Raw genomic sequence first — 18,732 nt, 5'->3', positions numbered from 1 at the left:
TGTTGGTTTACTAGATGCAGAGGGGTTTTGGGTGGTTTGTATTGTTGTTAAGCAAAGGCACCAAAGCGAAAAGGCAGAAATCCCCATTATCTGGAACAGGGGCTGCTACAAAAAACAACAGCAACAAAACAGCAACCCCACATTGAGTTTGTTGCTCTTCTGCCATAACTTGACATGAGGCAAGTTGATCTTGTCATATGGAGGGAGTGGGGGGGGGGGAATCAATTTCAGCGTTGCTACCCAAAATGACTTGTATAACGCCTAGTTCATCCCTAAATAGTAGTTTTGTCTAATAGCCAGGTTATACCCAGAGAGGCACCACTATTATAAAAACAAACAAACCCTGGCCTGAGTAATCATGATTCTTACCTTGTGAGGGAATGGAATCTAGAACTTTCCCAGCAGAATGGGGAGGTACTTTTTAAAAAATGCAGATTTCTTTTTTAGCTCTGATGTTCCTGTTTCACTTGCAGATTCCATAAAACTGCATTAAAAAACAAACATACGTTGTTCCCAAAATACCAATGTTTTCATATTTTCAAAATCCAGTAAAAGCAAGCACAATTGTAATATCCAGTTTCTAAATAAGGTTGTGAAACTTATTGTTACTGTTATTTATATAGCTTCTCAGTGTTTATAAGCAAAACTAGTTGTAACTTGCAAGTAAACTCCAGTATTACATGAAAATATATGATCCAAGAGGGTATTCACAAGAAAACAGGTGCTGTTCTTAGATACAATTGAAGTCTGTGCTTCTCCTTAAATGACAAAGACAGCTATTTTTATTTCATTTGCAAGCCTCTGTTACAGCCTGTTACTATTTAGTACTTTTCAGGCCATGTTCACGAGGTGTTTCCTTTACTTTCCTGGAGCTTCCTTTCAGTATCACGGACTATGCTGTCTGCTGTGAAGGTTACTATGACTGCCACCAGCAGTCTGCTGCATCAGGCAAGGTGTTTTTTGTTTTTTTACTTTGCTGCTTTCCCATCTTTGCAAAGTTCAGACAGTGTGCAAATGGCATTTTCAACTTCTGACTTTGCCAGTGGACTTGTGTTTGCTGAAGTGGCAAAATTCTGTCTGGGTTACGTCCCTCCAGACTGGAGGCAGGTGCTCACATTATTGAATGCTCTCTGACAGTGAAAAGTTTCCAGTGAATAATGAACATGGTGGGGAGGGGAAGGCCAGAGTGGGACCTTTCTTCTTGACATCCTTGCTTTCTATCTGCAGGGATTTTTCTTCTCCTTTTGCTGGGAAGGAGCTTTCAGTCAGGGTGCTTCCAGGTGGGGTGTTAACTCTGGAATTGCGATGCTTCGTTCATTTGCTTTTTATGGGGCAGCCAGACGCCGTCCTCATTCAGTCATTGCCGCTTTGTGTTTTCTCCGTCTCTCCAGTCGTTGCCATTTTGTGTTTCTGCCTTTCCACCAGTCCACAGAACATCCAACTGTTTTGCAGAGAGTGGGACAGTAGCCCACCATGTTTAGCACTGCCATCCTGTTATTTCCCTTTTCTTTTGCTGAGGCAGTGTTTGGATGTGTACAGTGACGTGTGTGTAGGGAGGAGGGTTGAGACTATAAAGAAGGTAATATGGGGGGGGGGGTCCGAAAGAGGAAACCCTTTAAGGAAGCAATTCAGGGGCAAGTACAGTGGTGCCTCGCAAGACGAAAAGAATCCGTTCTGTGATTCTCTTCGTCTAGCGGTTTTTTCGTCTTGCAAAGCAAGCCCATTGACAGATTAGCGGATTAGCGCTATTAGCGGCTTTTAGCGGCTTATCGGCTTATCAGATCAGCTGATAAGCGGCTTAGCGGCTTAGAAAAAGGGGGGGAGGGGAAAAAACCCCCGCAGGAACTCGCAAGACATTTTCATCTTGCGAAGCAAGCCCATAGGAGATTCGTTTTGCGAAGCACCTCCAAAACGGAAAACTCTTTCGTCTAGCGAGTTTTCCGTCTTGCGAGGCATTTGTCTTGCGGGGCACCACTGTATAATTCCCCGTTCAGTAAACCCCACCCAGTCTTACCATGCTGCTGCAGGGTGTACAGATCATTACGAGATAGTAATACTGATGGCGTCTCCATTATACACCTTTAGGCACCAGGCAAAAACGTTCCTCTTTACAAAGGCCTTTGACTGATTGACATCCAATGCCTTTTTAAAATGTGTTGTGAAGGGTTTTTGTATCGGGTTGTTTTAGTTTTTATTTTAATTATGTATTTTGTGTTTTTATATTGTGATTTAATGTTGCAACCTCCCTGAGACCTGCCGATATAGGGCGGTATGCAAATTAAATAAATATCATCATCATCATCATCACTATATAAGATGTGATGCAGAAGCACATTTGCCATTATGCCTTCTCTTCATTGTTCAAGAGGGATGTTTTCAATTGCACCACAGAGCTCCCCTCAAGTCTTTCTGTCTGAAGAAGCGGAGACCGCTCATAGGCTCACCACGTCAGCAAGAACTAGGCCTCAGAACAGCGTAATTTTATTCCCCAGGCCATTGTGTTGGATTCCAAGGATATGGGAAGGATAGGCTACAAATCCATTTGTAGTTTTCTTTGATTTTCATTTTCTGAGGGGGAAATATGCGTAGGCTTGTATGTCTGGTGGTGCTCTTTCACAGGCCTGGTGTCCAGAGAACCAAGTGAGATGTTTTAACTGGGTTTCTTTTCCAAATTCGGACCTTCACGTCTTCTTTTGAAACTTCCTTCTTGTCCAGAAGCTGTTTGCCGTATAGTATGGAGAGGCAGTGCTGTCTGAGAACCACAAGCCCAGAGATATACCAAATCTTGTAAAAAAATTGCTCTAGATCAGTGTTTCCCAAACGTTTTTGGGCAACGGCACACCTGTTTACTGAAAAAAAATCTCGCGGCACACCACCATTAAAGCCCCGCCCCGTGACGTCAGCGCGCAGCGTCACGCCGGGAGGGACGCACAAAAGTGAAAGTTTTTCCCCTCCCCCTTGCCGGGGAACCTCCAAGCTTTGGGCAGGCAGGCAGGCAGAGCTGGGAAGGGGGTTTCCAGGGGACACGGCAGCTCCTCGAAAGGCTTCTCTCAGCTGCGCTCAATCCTCCTCGGAGAGGATTTCCCCTCCGGTCCCATGCCTTCGTTTGGGGCATCGCTCCGGCTGCTCCCTCTCCCGCCGCGCAGGAGCGATGCCTCTCTCTGGCTCTCCCTCCGCGCAGGCTGAGGGAGGGAGGGAGGTGCGCGTGTGACCCGTCTCTGCTGGGAGACCAAACCCAGCGAGGCAGAGTCGCACGGAGGCGCCCAGGCAGCGCTGCCGGCTGCGAGGAGGAGCGCCAGGCAGCAGCAGGAGGCGCGGCCTCTCCTCGCCGCCGCCGCCCCGCCTCTCGCCGCCCGACTCGCCCGCCTCCCTCCAGGCATCTCGCGGCACACCAGCCGATGTCTCACGGCACACTCGTGTGCCGCGGAACACCGGTTGGGAAACACTGCTCTAGATCAACCACTCAGCTTTTCATTCCTATCCCCTTTGTCCCATCCCTTAAGTGTCACTGAATATCTCAGTCTGCTTTATTTCAGCTTTCAGGAAGCAGTAACCTGCACTTATCCATTCTTGTTTTCATCCTTTGCCATCCCTATCCCACAATCCTACAGCTTCCCTGCTCCTTTCACATGTTGCCTTGCAGTACTGTGTGTGCAATACAAATTCAGTGCAGGTTTATTCAGAAATAAGTCCCACTTTTTCCAGTGGGGCTTACTCCCAGGTAAGTGTGAATAGAGTTGCAGCCTATGGTAGGCCGGGCCGTCTGCCTGTCTGCACAGCTAGGACCCTGGCATGGCTGGTAGGTACAGGACTTTGTGCTGGCTTGTTTCCTTGCCTTCCTATCAGATTCCCAATTCCAAAGGGAGCATTTTAAATCCCACCCATGTTGTGCTTAGCTGATGGAGGGGCCTTCATCCTTCTCTCCCATTTTCCTTCTCCCAGTGACATATGTGGTGGGATAGCTTCCTAATCACGCTATTCCTTGCATTCTGTCTGATAATATCATAGCCGCAGGAAGCTGATTGGAGGATGGGGAGAAAGTTTTTGATTAAGGCCATTAAATCCTATCCAGCACTTCTCTGTTCTCTCCCTCCTTTCTCTGCCCCTCAGGCCGCCTTCTGTGCAGTTTTCGAAGGTGGGAGGGCATTCATTGCAGAAGCACAGGATGAGACAGATCCGTAGCAAAGGGAGAAAATGTTTATGTTACGTTTTGAAAAATCAGAAGAAGAAAAACTTGGAAGGAAGGAAATCAGACCAACGGCCATAAAACACTTCCGGACAACCTGTTTATTGAGCATTCATCCCGATTTTGTTCATTTATGGGGAGTTTATATGGCATCAGCTGCTTTTTTGAGTATCCATTCTGTTTGTTTTTCATTTGACACCACATCAAGCAATTGTTATCTCACACGTTCCAGTGCATTTCCCTGTCACTTTCCGTTTACAAAACATCTGGGTCATTGCTGGCTTCTTGTGTAAGAGCACCAAATTCACTTCAGTTACACAACCTGAGTTTGCCACCTGTAAAATAGCAACAGACTGGCAGTGCCCCTAGCCACTGTCCAGGTAGCACATTCCTTTACTGTGTCTACACAAATTCCCACATTTACTCTGTTTCTAATCGCCTCATTGGACATGAATGAAGATTCTCTTCTGAGTTTATTTCCATCAGTACCTCCGGGACGTCTGGAGACCCCCCGCCCCGCCAGAAAATCCAAGAAGACTTGTCAGAACTAATTTTGCTTTCCTTGAAATTCATCAGAAGATTCGCCCTGAAGAAGGACGTCCAAATTCACTTTGAATTTTCCAATAGCGAAAATGGGACCCTCCGTCCCATCAGGCTGCAGGAAATTTATCAAGCACTTTTGGGTTTCACCTAAAATTTCTCAGACGTTTTTGGCTGGGCAAAAAAGACTCTCCAGATTTCTTTCGAATGTTGCTTTCGGCAAAACCGAGTGACAACCTGGAGACGTGTGAAACCCTTTGGTTTCCCTCAGAATTCCCTTAATATTTTATCCAAGGAGGAGCGCCCACATTTGCTCTCAAATTTCGCTTTCAGTGAATTTCAGGAAAATGTCGGCGGCAGCCACTCTAACCACCATTTGTGCTTCTGCCGGCTGCCGGTTCTTGCAACCAGTTGTTAGAAGGGAATCAGTCTTGGATTTCCACTTAAGTATATGTTAAGAATCCAGCTAGTCAATTGGGATTCCTATTTCTCCAAACACAGGTTAGTAGAATACCAATCATAGGCAACAGAGGACTGCTAGTTGGTCTGGCAAATCAAAACTCATACTGTACCCCCACCCATATTTCCCCCCTTCTCTCTCAGCTTCCTTCTCCCTCCCTCTAGCTGTGCCATTCTGCCATTCTCCCCTGCCCCCTTCCTTTCCCCATCGGCCCACAGTTGCCACCCCCTTCCTCCCCATCACAGCATCTTTCGTTATGGTTCCATCCTCTTCCCAGCCAACCCACATTGCTCCTCCCCTCCTCCTGATGGGCAGGCACGCAGTAGACGAGGAGGAGGAAGAGTAAAGGAAAGTGGGTCATTGTCTCTGGGTACAGGCATGAGCTGTGCCCAGCTGAACTGTACTGGCAGCCTGACACCATGCCAAGCAACGAAGAAGCGGGCAGGGAGAGACCCAGACAGACCAGAAGGGAAGCTCTAGCCAGCCTTGACTTAATGGGAAGAGGCAGCTCTCCGTGCCCCCCGAGGAAATGCAGCTCCAGCCTCAACTTTGCAAGGGCTCAGTTTGTACTTCTGCCTAGCTTTGTGCTTTTCCAGTGGTCAGTGCGACAGAGAGGCATCTGTTTTGCTGTACTAAGAGCTCAAAAACATGTCTTGATGGATCAGAACCGGGTCCATCTTGTCCACCGTTCTGTTTCCAGCAAGAGACATCCAGATGGATTTGGAAGTTCACAAGCTGGGCAAGAAGGAAATGGCCCTCCCCTGTGCCCCCACCCTTTGACTACTGGGTATTTTGCTTAGCAACTTCAGAGATCCCACCTGGCATTGCCCACAAACCTTCATGCATTTCCTTGTTACCGTAAGGCAAGCGTGGGGCACTTTTGGCCTTCCAGCTGTCACTGAACTACAATTCCCACCAGCTCCAGCAAGCATGGCCAATAGCCAGGGGCGATGGAGTTGTAGTTTAGTAACATCTGGAGGGCCAAAGATTTCCCACACCTGGTCATAGGGGCTAGTAACTTGCATTAAAAAAAAGAAATAACAGATTCCTTGCATTTCCCAAATGAAAATGGCACACAGTGATTCTGGGCTGAGAGAAGGGAGACCTTCAGTTATGGGCAACCACTGAGGATTGTTGCAATGACTTCCTTTGTGGCATGTGCTTGGCATGCAGCTGGAATAAGTGAGGCTTCTGTCTGAAGCAGGGGAGAAGGGGGCCTTTGCAGCACATAGAGATTAAGCTCTTTAGGACTTTAAAAGCCACAGCTATCATTTTTGAATTATGCCCAGAAAGCTGTAGGGACCCAGTGTAGAGAATGCATTTTTAAACACAGTGTTTGACTGTTCCTATGCCAGCAATTTTCAGCATGGGTGCAATATTTAAGTGTCAGCTCCCTTTTTCTTTTCCGCCCTCTGGTGTTGTCCCTTAAATGTTTAGGCCCAAAGGGTTGGTTTTGTGAGGTAAGGGGTATTTCAGGGCAGCTGTATTTCTTTCCTTTTGGTCCACGGCCTCTGTGGACATGCTGAGACCTTCTGCCTCCGGTGCTGTCAATCTGGCCTTCTTTGACCGAGGTAGGAGATGAAAAACGTAAGTTGCTCGAAATTTTAGGTCACGGTGATTTCTCTCCAATTATCTTTTCATTAGGAAGGTGGAGGAGGCTTGAACATCTGTGAAACACATTTAATCTCTGCAAATCGGCTTTACACGCACTATGATTTTATTTTGCTATTTTGCTTCTTGTCTAGCTAGCAGGAGCAACAGAAATATGGGTTTCCACCCAATGGATTTCTCTCTTTTTCCGGGGGTAGATGCAGCTGGGGGGAATCCCTGGAGAATCCTGATTATTTCAGACCTGTTTGACAACAGAAAATCCGCTATGGTTCAGTGTTTTCATGGACTGTACCAGTGTTTTGGGGTGTATGAGGTGGTGGTATCCTCCGAGTTTGAATGCAGGTGGCACTGTGGGTTAAACCACAGAGCCTAGGACTTGCCGATCAGAAGGTCGCGGTTCGAATCCCCGCGACGGGGTGAGCTCCCGTTGCTCGGTCCCTGCTCCTGCCAACCTAGCAGTTTGAAAGCGCGTCAAAGTGCAAGTAGATAAATAGGTACCGCTGCAGCGGGAAGGTAAACAGTGTTTCCGTGCGCTGCTCTGGTTCGCCAGAAGTGGCTTAGTCATGCTGGCCACATAACCCGGAAGCTGTACGCCGGCTCCCTTGGCCAATAAAGCGAGATGAGTGCCGCAACCCCAGAGTCGGCCACGACTGGACCTAATGGTCAGGGGTCCCTTTACCTTTACAGCCACACCAGATGCCCTGGAGCATGCATGGCAGCTTCCTAGCATCTCTGGGAGTGCTACATCCCACTTTATGTGCCTATTCAAAGACTTATGGAGATGTGGAGGGCTGGTGAAAAATGTTGATGCCAAGCTATGGTGGATGCCTCAGAACATATGGGTCTAGCTTGGCTGAGGTATTCTTCTGGCCACACAAATCCCTCACTCTTAGGGTCCATTTCCACCCCATTTGTTTTGTGGGCCTGCTCCAGAAAACCCAGCACTAGATTTCTCCCACGAGTCAGCATTTTCTGCCTCATGCTCCTGTATTCTTAATGTTGCCCTACAGCTTTCCTTTGAAGCTCTGCATTTGGGAATATTTCTGTGTAGGAGAGAAAGAGACGAGAATTACAAAGGCCCAATTAACTGAGAGGGAGGTTTCTTCCATGATGAGTTGAGGAACTGCTGCATATACTGAGTTTTATCGAAAGCAACACTAAATTAGTAATTGCATGAGTGGAACAGCTTCCACAATGAAACCTCCTCTCTCTCCCCTCCTCACTGTGCCCCAAAGGGGTGAGGGGACACCCAGAGAAATTGAGGAGGGCACGGAGGGAGGCAAGGGAGATGAAACTCCATTGTGCTAGCAGAAGTCAATCCACTCACGCAGTGACTTTGTTAGATACAACCCATAGTTAGCAAAAGGTAACTATGAAACGCTTCCCCTCAAACAACCTTGAGTGATAGGCAATAAGAAAAAATTATATACAAACAAATATACACAACTTTGCGCTGAGGCATGGGCTTGAAGACACACAGAGAGAAAATCCTTGTTTTTCCAAATGCTATACATGTATTTTCTATGGCTGTCACTCAATTAAAAACCTTAACTGATTAATTGTATGTTTTAATCAATTAGATCTGCATAAAGGTTACATTTTTTTTAAAAAAAATAATCACTCTGAAAAAAAGAGCATACTACTTTCATTTTTTGTTGATCTGTCATTGAAGATGCCAGCTTATCACACAGTCTCCCCATGATAGAGAATGTGGAGCGTACACCTATCAAGGGTTGTCAGTTGTGTATATTTCTAGCAGACTTTTGTGTTAAAGGCTTTATGTAGACTTTTATTAAAAACAAATGAACTGGGAGCAACTTTTTATTTATCAAAAGTGTCTTAATTAATCTAGTTAATTAATTGCCTAAAGTTTGCAGTTTGAATAATGACTGAAGTAGCCTCCAGTCCCTAGATACACTAAGGACATGCACTCTTTCTGTTTCCTCTGGGCAAAACTGGACATCATAATCAACCCGGGGCTGCCACTGTAAACAGCAGTTCCATGTTTCCCCAGGCATCTGGTTGGTCACACTAAGGATGCTGAATGAGATGAGCCATTGATTGACTTGATCCAACAGGCACTTCGTATGTGCTCATTTCCTTCTTTCCTTTTTCTACAATGAGAATTACTTGTATACTCAAATAATTATAGAATCATAAGCTTGTAGAGTTGGAAGGGACCTTGAGGGTCATAAAATCCAACCTCCTTTAATGCAGAAATCTCAGCTAAAGCATCCATGACAGATGGCCATTAAAAACCTCCCAGGAAGGAGAGTCCACCACTTTCCAAGGGAGTCCATTCCACTTTCAAACAGCTTTTACCATCAGAAAGTTCCTGATGTTCAATTGGAATCTCCTCCCTTGCAACTTTCAGTCACTGGTTTGGGTCCTACCTTCCCGAGAAGCAGAAAACAGGCTTGCTCCATCCATATGCTATTTATTTCTCCATCCCCTGCCCCAGTCCGCCTTATTGGCTGTCAGTCACTGATGTGGGTGGAGGAGTACTTCAGTCGAATGCCAGATAAGTTGTTCTGTGCACTGGATTAGAGAGGAGGGTGAACTTCAGATGGGGCTGCCATTTTTGGAGGCATCCCTGTGTTTCTTACAACTGGGTCTTCCCTTGTTGCTATCCAGAGCCCTTCTCATTCTCCCACCTCCTTCTGCCTACTCTAAGCTGCTCTTACTAGATTCTCCCACTCCCTTCCAAACATAACCATACTTAGAGCTAGCAGGCATATGAATTTGCCCTACTTTCCCTCATTCCCACTAGTCTTCATTAGATGTTGAGAACTGCATCTGAAGATTGGAGGAAATAAGAAAAACAAGCCAGGCTGGAGGGCAGAGTTACTTCCGTCAGCCAAGCACCCAAGTGGGGCACATTGATGCAGGTCTTTCTCATGTGTAGCGCCATTCAGAGCAGAAAGTTTTTGGGCTGGCAACTTGAAAACACAGCCGCATGCACACCGGCCTTAAGTAAAGTGATATAAAACAAGTGCTATTTTTCATTTATTATCAGTTTAAGCATTTGTTAGCTGCCTTCTGCCCGGTGTACTTGGGACAATGGGAAGAAAATGCAAGGTAGAAACTTGTAAAACCTGTTTATACCAACACAGGGCAAAGCCATTCTAATCTGGCCATTGAAAGGCTGGTGCTGTTTAAAGGTCAGCCGGAGTCTTAACTGGGAAGGGTTAGGAAACAGACCTTTGAACCACAGGTAGAAAAGTGGGGTCCAAGGTAGTCCTAATTATGGGCCTGGAAAAACTGGATTCTGAGACCTGCAATGACCATGCCCATTAAGCACACTTGTGCATGTTTGAATAATGTATGTTTCCCCCCTGTAGCTTTGGGGTGCAGTGAAAATTCTGCTGAGCCCCCCATTTAGCTTTGGCAAGTTGTGGCCCACAGATACATACGGAAAGGCTGTATTGATTCATTTTGCCCACTTGCCTCCAGGAGCGATGCTCAAAGCTCAAGCTTTTAAATTTGCTGATGCTTCATGGGGTGAAGCAGCCGCAGCTCCCAAACAGGCAGAAGGAGCCTCAGCTGCCTCCCCTCCTATGTTTAAATGCAAATGATCTCCAGGTGGCAAGCCTAGATGTGGATTTTTCTTCCCCTGGGAGAGAGGAGGAGGCTAGTTCCTCTTCCCTTAGGAGACCCAAAGCGACAGCATCATACAGATCCCTTACCTGTGGAATGTCGGGAGGCGGGAGAGGTAGACAAGAGAGAGTTTCTTGCATGATGTAGGCAGGCGAAGAGAAGTCTCAGACGATGCATTGAGGATGAAAGATAGTCTGCTCATTTATTTGTCTGCAAGACTATGGGCGGTGGGAGGACCTGAGGGTAGAAGTTGAATTTTATACAGCAATCCTTTGGCTTGCTATGCCAGGAGCTGGGTGGGAACTGTACTCTGCCCACTTGTAAGTCCTTGAAGGGGAATTACGGCTGCAACAAAAACAAGCCCAGGCATGCATATTGAGTTCTGGTGGATGCAGTTTTGTGTGTGTGTGTGTGTGTGTGTGTGTGTGTGTGTAGATTTTTGTCCACAGAGGTGATTACTCTCCTGCAAACGTCACATGGGGTGGCGTATGGAGAGCAGAGTCGTGCTTTCATCTTAAGCACCGTTCTTCATCTGTTGGAGAGTGCCTAGAGGGAAAGGCAGCTGCTCTTTCCTTGCCATTTTGCATTATCACATGCAACATCATTGCTGCCTCTACCACCTCCTTCCATACCATCACGGCCTGTTTTCTGAGCTTCAGGAAGGATGCGCCAGGACAGTACTTCTTCAGCCATTCGGAGCTTACTAAAATAGATGTGAATCTATATCTTCAGATATAAGTTGCCTCTTGCGCTCTCATCGGTTTAAGACCATGTTTCCCAAACTTGGGTCTCCAGCTGTTTTTTCAGACTACAATTCCCATCGTCCCTGGCCACTGATCTTGCTAGCTAGGGATGATGGGAGTTGTAGTCCAAAAACAACTGGAGACCCAAGTTTTGTTTTTAGGGCTTGCAACTACCTAGAACCTTACCAGGAAGTATTGGCATAGTTGCCAAAGGGTTTTCTTCTTCTTCATGGTTGTCAAATCAATGTAGAATCAAGCCTACATATTATTTAAATCAGAGGTGTCCAACTGGTAATCTGCTCACAGTTTTATCTGGTGCCTCATATTCCTATCAAAAGTGTTCTCAGGTTGCAATAAATAGAGGTCTCACATTTTAATTTTACATCTCACTTTTGGAATATGTTTATAATATGCAAATGCACATATGGCTGGTAGTTTGTTTTGAGAACAATATTGGTCAGAGTTGGGCCATGTTGGATCTTTCAAAGTGGTCCCTCTCACTATGGTATTGTCTGGAGCACTGCATGATGAGAGTCACATGACTTTACAAAATACCTTAATGGCTTTCAGGGAGTTTGTGGGGGGGTTTTTTTGGAGTGCAGGTTTCCCCTTCATTAATAGGGTTGGGGTCTGAAACACATATATTGCAGGTATGCATGTGTGGGAGAAAAATCTGATTTGGGCTACATTCTGACAGCACTTTCCGGTTTTCTTTTTTGTCAAATCTTTTTTATTAAGTTTTACATTGCAAATTTAAATTCAAACAGTCAAAGGATTCAGGGAATCCTAAATGATGATGTTGATGTTTAATGTTCACTTTCCAGTTTTCTTGATGTTCCCTTACAATAATTTTTTGTATTTTATGTGATCTACCGCATGGCATAAATGTCACTTCTGGAAGTCTAGTGGAACTTCAGTGCTCATTCCTGGTTTAGTTGTTTTCAGAAAAAAAACCTGTTTGCAACCCTGTTAACCTGGAAAATAGTGGGATGTAATTTGGGGCAGTATCCTGGCATACAGTTCTCTCCTGTCATTTTCATGGGTGAATCATGGGGGGCCAGAAACACACATGCACATAAAGTGTGTATGGAGAAGGGGGCAACATCTCTGATTATGTCTGCTGGGAAAGTCTACAATACAAACTGTCAAATGGAGTTGTCACCCCAAAATTCCCCCTTACAGCTATCCATTTGTCATTAGCCAGAGTTCCAAGGCCTGTCTTTGCCCCTCCTCAAAGAGAGTCCTGCTGGCTTCAACAGGTGAAATGTGAAACGTGTGGATATAAGGACAAAGGGGGAAATAAATGGGAGAAAGCTGTGGTGCATTTAAACATACAGGTGGAGTCTCCAGGTTGCCAAGTAACAAATGGTTCACTTAAATTTTGACCAGTAGATTGACTTGCTTCCTGAATCCAGACAATTATATAATTCCAGTCTAGCACTAATGGGAAAAAAAGTGTGTGAAACAAAACTGGAATCAGCAAGAATGAATAGCACTTACTGAGTACTTATTTTAGCAGCCTTCCCTAACCAGCTGCCCTCTAGGTGTTTTGACCTCATCCTTGATCATTGGCCATGCAGGTTGGTGCTGATGAGAGTTGTACTTCGAAACACCAAATTGGAGAGGCCTGATTCATAGGGTCGCTTTTCCCAGCAGAGCTGCCCTTTTATGGGCAGCCCTTGCGTAGAATTCTAAAGACCTCCCGACATCCAGTAGCATAATGCTTTTATAAGAAACAATTAAAAGCAGCAAATTAGCTAGCTTCTGTGAAACTCAAAATACAGCTTGTGAGTTGGTTAGTTCTAATAAATATATTGCTCTGTTGCTGCTGCATGGCTTATTCCTGACCTCATTCAGTATGCTGCTATTGAAATAACATTTTTAAAATTTGGATTAATATTAACAAGTTTCATTCAGCCGCTAATGGCCCAATTAAGGAGGATTCTCACTTCAGCTGCTTCCAGTGGGCAGTCCAGTAATAGGCACCATATTTGGATCAATTGGCTTTGGAGAGTAACTACAGGTCGGCAAATTAGTCAGTTTCCAGTCTAATGCTGCTTTCAGATGTTTCCATCCTTATGTTTGCTATTGAAACTTCATTGGAAGAACTGGGAAATGTGAAAAACATAACCGCACAATCCTAACCATGTCTCCTTACAAGTCCTGTTGAATTCGATGGTGCTTACTCTCAGGTAAATGGAGTTAGGATTGCCACTGAAATTGATCAGCATTATAAGTCCAGAAATGGCAGATGAGCTCACATCAAATTCTCAAGCATCCAAGAGGACCTAAGAATCCTAACGTTTCATAACCAGATGTGGTTGTGGAGACCAGAGACAGATGACAGTTCTATCCAAGAGTTGAAGAAGGTTTTGTAGAGCTTTCATTCTCATACTCAATCTATTCTTTTTGTCTCTAGTGAAATAGGTATTACGGGCTTTTGAAGCACTACTTAATATGCAAACAATGGGCACAAAGATGATGAGAGCCCCTGCCATGGGCAACGATGTCAGTTTCATGCCACCTTCAACTCTCTGAAATAACATGAATCTGACCCCAACCTTAGAAAAGTTGTCAAGGATCCATTATCACATATATCAGGAATGAGGAACCACACATGTCCTGTCATATTACACATGTTGTTGACCTCTAACACCCATTAATCATGACCACTGCTCATGTTGGCTGGGGCTGATGGGACCTGGAGTCCAATAACATATGGAGGACCACAGGTTCTTCACGCTTGGCATATGGTATGAAAAGAGAGGGAGACATTTGTGTGTCCCACTGCCAAATGACACAGGTAGGGTATTGCTGAATCTAGTACAGTTGTTTCCTACTTTCCTGTCTCTTTAGAGAGGTGACATCAGTAAAAATGGTCACTAAGAATCTAAGGAGAAAAAGCCATCAGTTAGTGATCACTGAAGGAGCACTTGCTCCCTTACTTCTCTCCTCATGCCAAGATCTGTAGAAAAGGCCCCTTTATTCATGGAAACATGGAGCTTTTCTGTCATGATTGCTCATCTTTGGAGCTTTACACTACGGCTATATGAAACTGCCATCTTAGGAAGAGCTTCCTAAGAACACCGGGAGAAAAATCTGCTTCACTCCCAGATGTCTTTAGATATTTATAAGTTTCCAAAGTTTGAGAGCTTGTGCAAGCAAATCATGTGCCCCCTCCCCTTGAGTGATTGACACTCCCCAGAGAGGCCTAACCCCTTGGCTGATTCTGTTCCACCTTCTAGAAATGTTTGTTGACTTTCATGTCTATGAAGGAGTAATTAAGGTTGGCCTTATTGTACTGTTTGTTTAGTCTTGGTCTACTGGATTTTAACATTCCAAGTGTTCCCCACCACCACCATCACCACCACCAGTTTTATCAAGGCTGCAATATTTACTGTGTAATCCTAGGCATGTTTACTCAGAAGCAAGTCCTATTGTGTCCTGTGGGGTTTACTCCCAAGTAAACATGTTTAGGCTTTTGAAGCCTCACAGCTCAATCCTAACCATGTCTATTCAAAAGTAAGTCCTGTAGAATCCAGTGTTCTTACTCTTGGGTAAATAGGATTAGTTTTGCAACCCATAGCGGATTATTTAGGTGATCAATTAAAACCATTCTGATGACTAACATGGTGTCCCTGAATGATTAGTTTGAAGGGCTGGGATTTTTATTTGTAAATAGTAATATTTACAGAAATTCCAGGTGGGAAGCACAATCTTTAAAAGAGGCATTCTTGTGAGAGAGGGCGGGGATGCTTTTTCTGTGATGTGGCCAGTTTCTGTTGCAATTCCCATCACCTCTGACCATAAGCCATTTATAGCTGTTGTTTGCTCATACGCATTTTTTTGTTCGTTGCTGATTTAATCAGTTTGTTAATGGACCCAAACTTGTATGGTTAATCAGTGAATATTCATTTGATCAGCTGACTAGAATGGTCTTTAGTCTATTGACGGTTTTAGATAGAAGCTGCTTTTTGAGTCCAAACGAGTGGTCAGTGGGATATACAATTTAAAAAGAGAGCGAAGTGGTTGGAGTTTCAAATCCCTATTCAGTCATGAAAGTCATTGGACCAGTCACTCAACCTAACCTATCTGACAGGGCTGTTGTGAAGATAAAATGGAAGCAGGGAGAACCCAGTATTTGAACTTCTGGAAGGTGAGGTGGGATATAAATCAAATAAAGAAGGTCATGATTCTTTGCCAAATCCTATTCATTTCTCATTGTTTCTCCTTCATGTGGATTTCTCTCCCCTGACCAGAGTACTGTCACGGGAGCTAAAGAGCAGAGCTCGTAAGACCAGAGGGTAGAGACTGGTGGAGTAAAGGTGTAGCCGAATTTCTCCTGGTGGGTGAAGGAATTGGCACCTGGTATGTGCCATTGGTGAGCATAGAGTGCAGAGCTATTAGCAGAAGCCCCATTTAAGCCAAGCGGAAAGTGAGCTGCTCCCTTATTTCTGGCTTCTCACCTGGAGATTTTAGTTCTTCTTTTGGTGCCCTGAGAACTTCAAATCTGAAATCTGTACTAGCTAGCCAAGGCTCATCACCAAATCATATTACAGTACAGCAAAACACCACTCAAAACATAATTAAACTGATAAAACAGTCCGTTGCATTAGCAGACATATTCTGCGACAGCAGCAGTCTATAACTGTAACACCCTTTCTGCTCCAAAAAACCAGATCCTACTCATTGACAATTCAACTTAATAGTTTAATAACAGTCAAAAGTCCCCAACTATCTGACATTCTTCATCTACCACCTTTAGTTATTCGCAATTCGCTGTTTCTTCTGGGTCTAATATTGTGGCTAACACTAACTATGACTAATTTCACAAAGCCATCCTTAGAAGCCACTTCTTGGAGTTGACTCAACTGAAATTAATCATAGTTAGTGTGAGTGACAGTTTGTTGCTGTAGACAATCCAGAAAATCATGGGTAACCAAAAGCAAAGCAAACACTTCCAAACTTCCCCTGACCAGAGGAGAGCCTGAGGCTTATTGTAGCTTGTCTGCACATGCATGTCTGCTAAACCAGATGTCCTTTTTGCCACGGAGAACCACATGTGTTGGTGGGAAGCAACTCATGCCAGTGGCCAAAGCCAGCTATGGGCAGAGCCAATAACACACACATGCCAGGGTGAGTAAATTTGGTTTCTCTAATATTACCATTTTGCCAATCTTAAATTCAATTCTTCACATTTCCAATTTACAAAGCAAAATTGTTGTTTAAAGTGGGCGTGAAAATTCATCAGTATTTTAGTATGAAAGTCTCCTAATAAAAAAAAAGTTTGGGATGCAGTTTTGTCTAATATACACATTTTCCCAAAGCAATATTCCCTAATACAATGCATTGTTTCAGTATATATGCACACTTTAGAGTAGCATATGCATTTTTCTACACATTACCTTGCTGGAGAACTGCATTGCAAAATTCAGAGAAAATTGAACTTTGAAGGCTAGCTGTGATTCACTTCACATATTGTTTTGAAAAGTGCAGATTTGATAAGTAAACCTTGAAATGTGAACTGAACGGACTTTTTCTCCTATTCCTAGCACACACTCCTACACACAGAGACTTCATTGTGATGGGGAAGAAGGCACAAGGGAGAGTCATCCCTCCACGCCCATTCCTCCCCATCACATCCATGCTCTCCCCAGCCTGCAAACCAGCTGTTTGAGTATTACTCTCCACATGCCTTCCTCCCAGCTGTTTGGTGGGCTGAGAGAAACATGATTTCCATGGGGAGGAAACTGCACTGGTGTGACTCCGATCACAATTGTGCTTCCCCTTAGGCAGAGAATTTAATTGGTGGTGGGCACCCAGTTGGGCCATGGGCTGCTCACATGTGCGCTAAGCCATGTTTTAGTGTGACATGTAAACACTGCCTCTTTGTGTGTGTGTGTGATGCTCTTCTGGAGAAAATTATACATCATTGTCCTGGGACTCTTCCGTGATGTGCCATCTGGGCGCATGGGAGGCAGCTGTTTGGTTGTGCTGTAAATTGCCATCTTAATAGGGCACAGCATTTGTGAAGCATTGCTAGCTGCTGACTCTAGAAAAATGTTTTCCTTTGCGTTCCTGTTCTTCCAGTCTCTTCTTCTCCTCCTCAATCATGTTCCCGTTATGAAAAAAAGAAAACGTATGCAGCAGTTAAGAAAAAAAAAAGATGAAAGCTTGATCTTTTTGCCGGAAGCAACGTTTGCAAAACTGGCTTTGTTCTGGCAAGAGGGAAACTAACCCCATCTTAAAAGTGTGGGGTATTGAAGAGCCTTGTCTTACCTTGCAAAGCTAAAACGATTTTCCTGCCTGTAAATCACCCTGAGCTCCTGAACTCCAGTGCATATTCTGAATCCCCTTGAGCAAAACCAATGACAGCTTCTGGCAGCACAATTAATGTATTTACCACTGATATTTTTGAATTCTGGGGACTTCAGAATGTTGGTCCCATTGGTGATTTTCAGGAATGGCTAGATTTGGTTTCCTTTCACCCTAAAACATTGCATTTAGCAAAAACTAATTAAACAAAATTAAGAACAAAAAAGCAACATCATATAGTGATGAAGGGAAATCTGCCCCACAAAATCTAAGTTCTAGGCTGTGCAGTCTTACAGGCACTACCCTCATCTGATCACAGTTAGTGGGACTTACTTCTGAGGAAATTGGTAGGAATTCAGCTTGAACCTTGTTCCCAGGAACCAGAAGAATGAATCCAGAAGTAAGGATTATGGACTTACTTTGGAAGGCACAACTATTAGAGGGAGAATTTATTGCACATTAGATAAATATTTCACATTGCATAATCTTTTCCTGCATCTTACTTATTTTAGGACATGGTGATGTTCAATCCTGCGTGTGCACAGCATATGCAGATGTGAACAGATTATAGGTGTGCCGTTGGATACCTATTGTCAGAAAGGAATGGGATGCTCTCTCAGTGTAGGACAGGGTTTCCCAAACTTGGGTCTCCAGCTGTAGTTGGACTATACTTCCCATCATCCTTGGCCACTGATCCTGATAGCTAGGGATGATGAGAGTTGTAGTCCAACAACAGCTGGCGTTTGGGAAACCCTGGTGCAGGTTGTTTCAGGTTGCTGAACTTGCAACAGTGTCCCTACTTACGGAAAGACATATGCACAAGCAAGCATACAGGGAGAGACTTCTGGTGATTAGTTAAAGCTGTGTTTGCCTTATGGGCTACATTGCTGAGAAATACAGTGCACAGCTCCCCATGTTTCTGGCATGGAATGCTTAGATATATATCCTGGTTTGGAAGACATGAGTCAGCTTTCAGGTTACATATTAAAATTACCTACGTGAGCTTGCTGGGAACAAACAATAAACTCAGAGGAGACTAGCTTTCAAATAAAGAGGAGATGTGTTCTTCAGCAAAAAGCCTGAACAATACATTCTGCTGATGGGTATCTTTACATTTTAATAGGACGATGAAGTGAAAGTGTTTCAAAACTATTTAAATAGCTGAAAAACTAGTTTTGCCTAGCTTCACATTGCTTCTCTCCAAATGCACCTTAGCTCAGTACTTGACCTAAGGAAAGAAAGCTCTTTTAAAAAACGTCATCCCAATCAGCTTTGCAAGA

At 44.4% G+C, this 18,732-nt stretch overlaps 1 protein-coding gene across 3 annotated transcripts in view; it reads left to right on the top strand.

The window, feature by feature from the left end:
- Positions 1-18,732, top strand: part of LOC308576628 (ephrin type-B receptor 5) — a 160,928-nt gene that overhangs the window by 92,495 nt on the left and 49,701 nt on the right. The gene's annotated exons all lie outside the window — the stretch shown is intronic.

The sequence above is a fragment of the Podarcis bocagei genome (assembly GCF_964188305.1).
Source record: "Podarcis bocagei genome assembly, chromosome: 17".
NCBI classification, from domain to species: domain Eukaryota; kingdom Metazoa; phylum Chordata; class Lepidosauria; order Squamata; family Lacertidae; genus Podarcis; species Podarcis bocagei.
Note: the sequence above shows the minus strand (reverse complement) of the source record. Positions and strands in the feature narration are given on the sequence as shown.